The sequence below is a fragment of the Mustela erminea genome, chromosome 7, assembly GCF_009829155.1.
Source record: "Mustela erminea isolate mMusErm1 chromosome 7, mMusErm1.Pri, whole genome shotgun sequence".
Taxonomy (NCBI): domain Eukaryota; kingdom Metazoa; phylum Chordata; class Mammalia; order Carnivora; family Mustelidae; genus Mustela; species Mustela erminea.
The window spans coordinates 75199199-75205822 of record NC_045620.1 but is presented as its reverse complement, the minus strand read 5'-3'; positions in this window follow the sequence as shown (position 1 = coordinate 75205822).

Here is a 6624-nt window from a genome sequence, read left to right as displayed (position 1 = left end):
GTGGTTGTGTTTTTATGAAAGTTGCCAAATGTGTTTTGTGTGAAATGAAACTGTCCAAAGGAGAGCCCTTTGTGGGCAAAATCCATGTCCTGCCTTGTTCAGCGGAGGACAGTGGAGCATCAGCGGGCAGAGCTTCTGTCCCCAAGCTCCTCACGGGAAGGTTGACTTTTCTTTTCTTTCCATTTAGCCTTCAGTCCTACAGGGCTTTTATCCCTCACCAAGGCTTTGGCCAGGATTGGCGAAGTGGCCCCTTCTGGATACCTGACCAGGAATGGCCAAATAGTATTCAGAGGGAAAGGTTGAGAAAGTGGTTGTGGGTGTTTCAGTAACAAAAATGTAATCTCTCTTATGCTGAGTTCCCTCAACAGGATTTCAGTTTTCTCCATGCCATGTCCCCAGAGGAGTGCAGATGTCCCTCAGAGAAGGAAAAGACACCTATGAAGGAGAGGGAGGTTGGAGTGATGCTCTCAGCTGTAACTCAGAACAGAGTACATGTGTGGGCGGGGGCTGGTAGTTCCACTGTGGTGGACAGAGGAGAGGACTGGGGTTGGCCAGTGTATGAGGACACAAGATCCCCAGTTCATCTCTGAATGGACCAGTTTATTTCCCAAGACCAGCTGCCTAACAGAGAGATGCCCAGCCTTCTTCACAAAGGGTGGCAGTGGCTCGATCAGCTCTGGAAAACCAACCACGGGGGGCTGGCTACCTTGTTTGCAGGGCTCCATGCAAAATAAAAATTCAGGGTCCCAGTTCAAAAAGCAGGAATGCAGTGCCATTTAAAGTTTTAAAATATAAAACTTTTTCTTTTAAAAAGCTCTTGTTACTTATAAGCCTAACAGACATGAAGCTATTACATGAATAACAGGGTAAATTTACAAATGCAAACAGAATAATATTTTTGGTATGGTATAATATTATATATTACCAGTAATATTTTATTAACATGGTATCTTAATCCTAAGATTTTTCTGAATTTGTTGTTGTTGTTGTTGTTGTTTGTTTGTTTGTTTTTGCAAATTCATTTATTAGGGCATCAGAAATTATCCTTTCAGCAACTTCGTTTTCAACAGATATAATTCAAAATGATATTAGTCATTCTTGGCAAATGTAAGATCTCAAATAATTTTTGATAACTGTTAATTTTGAGAAGGATCTTTCTGTTGGTACAACAGTTACTGGAAATGTGAGGTATATTTTAGAGGCTGGGACAACATTGGGGTAAATTTCTGGTAAAAATTATTTCAAATAGAAATTTTAGTACATCTAGAGCTGATGATGAGCTTCACGTCCGTCTGAGTTTAATTTTAAGTATACATTTATGCAATGGCATTTAATGCTTCCCCTGGCATTTCCTGTAACTTATAGAGGTTGTACAAGAAATTGAAAGCAGCCTCATAATTAGAGTATAATTAAACATGCTTATTTATGCATTTTGTGGTTTTATTTTCCATTATAAGAAAAATCAATTCTAAATTGCCTTTCTTATTAATAATTGATATATCTCAAGCTTTGTATGAGAATAATATCCTTTCTGTTGAAAGAAATGATCTGTAAATTTACTTTCTATTTCACAGCCTGTGGATATTTGCTTTGTGGTGGTGTGACAGTTTTCAAAATTAGAGTTCTTAAATTCATTAAAGAATTCAAATAACTCTCAGATAGGTTTGATCGCAAGGTCCATGCACACAGTTTCCTTCTGTAGTAGCTAACTGACAGTTTGCTGCCGCAGGACAGGCAGTTCGGTGCTCAGGCAGCCCCAGTGCTGGGACTGCAGAGTTAGCATTAGTGCAGATACTGCAGGGCTGGGCTCGGGGAAGGAAGGACAGGCACATCCGCCTCCCACTGCTGTCCCAGCCACTGTCACTAGTCTGTCTCAGAGCTGGGCCTGGCTGCCCCGGCTCTGTGGCATCCCCTGAAGGCACGAGCATGCGCACTGCTGTCAGCTCAGCTCCTCTGCTCATACCTGCTCTCTGTACTCAGCACTTGGCTTGCAAAACACACATTCAAACATAATGTCATCTGGAACTTGGCGATAGTGGCCACAGAGCATTTAAACCAAACCTGGGAGTTGGGCTCTGGGAAGGCACAGGGTGAACACCCACGGGGTCAGCCTCAATTCACTGGAGCTTGTGTGTAAACCTCGGTGGGGAGGTAGCGGGGTCGTTGTGCTGCAAGCCAGAGAGCACTCCAAGCCAAGGGACTCATAAAAGTCAGGACTGTGGTCTACAAAGGAAAACCCAGTGCACCCCGAGTTGTAAAGGAGGTCCACCATCTGGATCAACAGCTCCAAGGGCTTATTTTTCCCAGGGTAGAGAGGAAGCCGTTACTCAGCACCTCGTGCTACTTACTTCCCCCACCTCTGCCCCCAGTCTTGTGACCTCAGCCAGTGAGGGGTCAGCTGAGCGCAGTGGGGTGACCACTGACATTTCACTGTCATCATAGCCCTCCTCCCTTGGTGCTAGAGAGCTCTGGGCAATGGCCTCAGCTGTCCCCATCAAGGAGAAGAATGCTCCCTGGATGGAGAAACAGGAGACAGAGAAGCAGAACTGCTCTTACATCCAGGCAAGGGGAGTTGGTCTTGTTTTGGCCCTGATGCAGGTGCTTTCTTCATGGGAACACACAAGTTCTCTGAAGATGGAAATGGGAGTGTTCTCTTTATCCAGGATTCCAACCAAACATTGGATGAACTCTGTAGTTAAGCTGGTGCTCGAAAAGTTTTTTGTTTTTATTTTGTTTTGTCTAAGATTTTATTTATTCATTTGAAAGAGAAAGAGAGAGAGAGGAGGAGCAGAGGGAGAAGGAGAAGCAGGCTTCCCGTGAGCAAGGAGCCGGATGTGGGGCTCTATCCCAGGACCCTGGGATCATGACCTGAGCTGTCTGAGCCACCCAGGCACCCCTGAACTTTATTTTTGCATTATAAAGTCAATTCTAATCTTTAGAGACAAGAGTCTATTTAGAAAATCCAGATAAATAAAAATAAGAAATGTCATGTAGCAGAAATAATCACTTAAAATTTCGATATACACACTAGCAATCTTTTTGTTTGTTTTTCTGGATGTATTTCAGGAAAATATGTTGACTATAGGAAAGTACAGGGAAAGATATGATAAGCATTCATGCACCCAGGACTTTGAATAGGTATTTACATTTTGTCATATTTGCTTAAGATTATTTTATATAAAAGAAATATTGCTGATAAAGTTCAAGTTCTCCTGGTGCCCCACTCAGATCCTGTTTTCCATTTTCCTCCCCTAGAAACAACTTCTATTGTAAACTTACATATAACCTTAACATACACATTTTTTTTTTTTTGGAAAGATTTTATTTATTTGAGAATGAGAACATGCATGAGTGTGGGGGATGGGCAGAGGAAGAGGGAGAAGCAGACTCTGCTAAGCGGGGTCCCTGTAGGACCCCAGGGATCATGACCTGAGTTGAAGGCAGATGCTTGACAGACTGAGCGACCCAGGTGCTCCAACAGACACATTTTTACAGATTTACTACAAGCATGTATTTATATCTTGTAAAGAATTGAAGACGTACCTAAAAAGTACGTCTTCTTGAATTTTCTTGAATTTATTTCTGTCACTCACTTTTGTCTTTAAGACTTAACTCAAGTTGGTGCATATATACCTAATTCGCTAATTTTAATTGCCATCAAAGCAGCAGTTGCCAAACTAGGGCTGTGAGCATATCTATCCTGTGAGTAAATATGGCTAAAAATGGCTTTGCATTTGTAAAGGTTGTTAAAAAAGAAAAAAAAAAAAAACCCAGAAACTACAATACAGACTTAGGTGATTGACCAAAGCCAAACATATACTATCTGGCCCAGAACAAGTTTGCTGAGCCCTGTGGAATACTATGCGTATTCCTTTGTAACAATCCATTGCCCACTGATGGACGTTGAGGTTGCTTCCACTGTGCCACTGTTAGGAACAGAAGTGCTATGAACATGCTCACACATGTCCTATGCCTGTGTGCAACAGTTTCTCCAGAACACATGGAACTGCTGAGTTGAATGGTGGGTGCATTTGGAGTTTTGCTGGTAAATTCCCCTCTACCATTGCTATACAAATTTAGGCCCTCCCCCCACTAGGGCCTAAATAAGAGGTCTTGGGTTTTTTTTTCTTTCCAAATTTTCATCTACTTTTAATTTTATCAGATTTTCAGTTCTTGTGAATCTAATGGGCTTAAGTGGCTCATCGCTTTTATTTATGTCTCTATTTTCTTGTATGGTTGGGCAAATTTTCCTAAATTTATTAGCCATTCAAGTTTCTTCTTTTGTGAATTGCCTTTCTGTTTCATTGAACCTTCTTTCTATTGGAATTTACCTTTTTATTTTTGTAGAAATTCTTTATTTTGAATTCTAAACTTTGGGGAGTTTTGTATGTTACAAACCTCTTCTCCTTCTTCATTTATTTTCTTTGTTTTGCTTTCTGCTATTTATGGTGTCATTTAATGTATAGAAGCTTTAATTTTTGTTCTAGTCAAATGCATCTTTTCCCATGTGCTTTTTACTTTCTAAGAATTTTTTCTCTATCTTGAAATCATATAGACTTCTATGTCATTTAAAAGATTTTTGGGGTGCCTGGGGGGCTCGGTTGGTTAAACGTCTGACTCTTGATTTTGGCTGGGGTCATGCTCTCAAGGTCATGGGATTGAGCCCCACATTGGGCTCTGTGCTGGGCGTGGAGCCTGTTTGAGATTTTCCCCCACCAATTGCTTGCGTGCATAGGTGCACACTCTCTAGCTAAGAAAAAAAAAATTAAAAAATTAAAAATTAAAATAAAAAAGAAAAGTTTTAAGGTTTCACTTTTTCTATCTAGATGTTTAATCCATCTAGAATTTGCTTTGGTGTGTAGTGTGAAGTAGGAATTGAATTTATTTTCTATCTGAACACCAAAAATCCCAACACCATTTTTTTTTAAAGAGTATTTATTTATTTGACAGAGAGATGCAGCGAGAGAGGGAACACAAGCAGAGGGAGTGGGAGAGGGAGAAGCAGGCTTCCCGCTGAGCAGGCCCCACGAGGGACTTCCCAGGCCCCTGGGATCCTGACCTGAGGGGGGAGACACTTAATGACTGAGCCACCCAGGTGCCCCCTGACTTCCATTTTAAAAGCTTTGCCCTGGTTACAGGGCTCGGGAAGTCCATGAAACTTCTCATCACCTCACTTTTTCTGCTTTTGGGGTTGAGGGCGTCCACTTCAGCCTGTTCTTCATTGACAGGAGGCTGCTTCCATGATGCCCCAAAGGGCTGGGCCCTCTTGGGGGAGGGGCTTCCGGTGATTGTTGCTGTCAGGAGGAAGAGTAAGAATGATGGCGGAGGAGAAGAGCACGCTGACAGCGATGACCTCAGCGGATAAAGGGATCTGTCATGCTTCCCAGAGAATTCTGGGTTCTTTGGTTGGTGCTCTGTGATTATTATTATTTATTCCCAGACCTTTATGTTCAAGAGGCTGGTAATGAAAAAGAACACACACCAGATGGGTAGATATTAGCTAAAAGTTTAATTAGCTGAAGAAAGAGAAAAAGAAGGGAGGGGTGTAGGCTGACCTCCCTCGAGACCCCAATAGGTTTAAACTTTACTGTGTCTCTTAGTGACAGTGTCCCTGTCAAGGCAATTGCTGTGTTCAGTTTAGATTTCCTCTATTATTATGCTCTTGGTTCTTTCGACTATATCATAACACTCGTCATATAATGACCAGTTTAGCTGCACCCAGTCTCTTCAGTCAGCTCCATGGCGGCAGGGATTGGGCCGGTCGCCCTCACTGCTCTACCCAGTCCCATGCCTCTGTGGCAGTGGGTGCACCATGAGTATTTGGTGCTGAACAAAGAGCACTCACACGGAGCCTTAGAGTGGGATTCGCAGCTGGGTCCGGATTCTTGGGTTTAGGCTCTTGGACAAGGCATTGTATACTGCAGTTTGCTATTGGGAGTTTTTGGTTGGTTGGAATTTTCCCAGCTGTCCTGGGGGCCTCGGAGTCCTCCCGGAGTGGAGACCCCGCGGACCTCTGCAGTTGGATGCGGTGTCTGCAGTTGCCTGCAATTGCGGGGGTGTGAGCTGGGGACCAAGCCTGTCTGAATCTCTGTGCCTGGCTGCTGACAATAAACAAGGCTCCCTCCCAGCAGCTGTTGACAGTCGCCTCCCACACGGCCCAGTGAGCCCTGCCCGAAGGAGGCATGACTCCCTCCCAGTTGCTCTAATAATAACACCATATTCTTAGCCAGAGCTCCAGCGCGTCACTCAGACGTTTTTCCCTGGTTTTAGAACAGGAGTCAGAGGAGCACAGAAGCACAGAAAACTCATTCGGACATTTATTGAACCACCTCCAAGTCAACCTGTTTAGGTCCCAGTTTTCGAATTTGCTCTGCTGCTTGTCCCCTTGGGCTGAGCCGTGGAAGTGGAAGGGGCAAGCTGAGCTGTGGCACAGTGGCCCGTGGCGAGTGGAGCAGTCTGCTCCTCGGTGCGGGCTGGGGGATGGGGGACCAGCTGGCAGAAGCGATGGGGAGCCAGAGTAAGAGGGGCAGGGAGGGTGGTCCTCTAGGAACCTTTGGTTAGCTGCTGCACCACCCTGCCCTCTGACTCTAGGAGCTGGGCGGTGCACCTCTGCCCTTCTGCAGG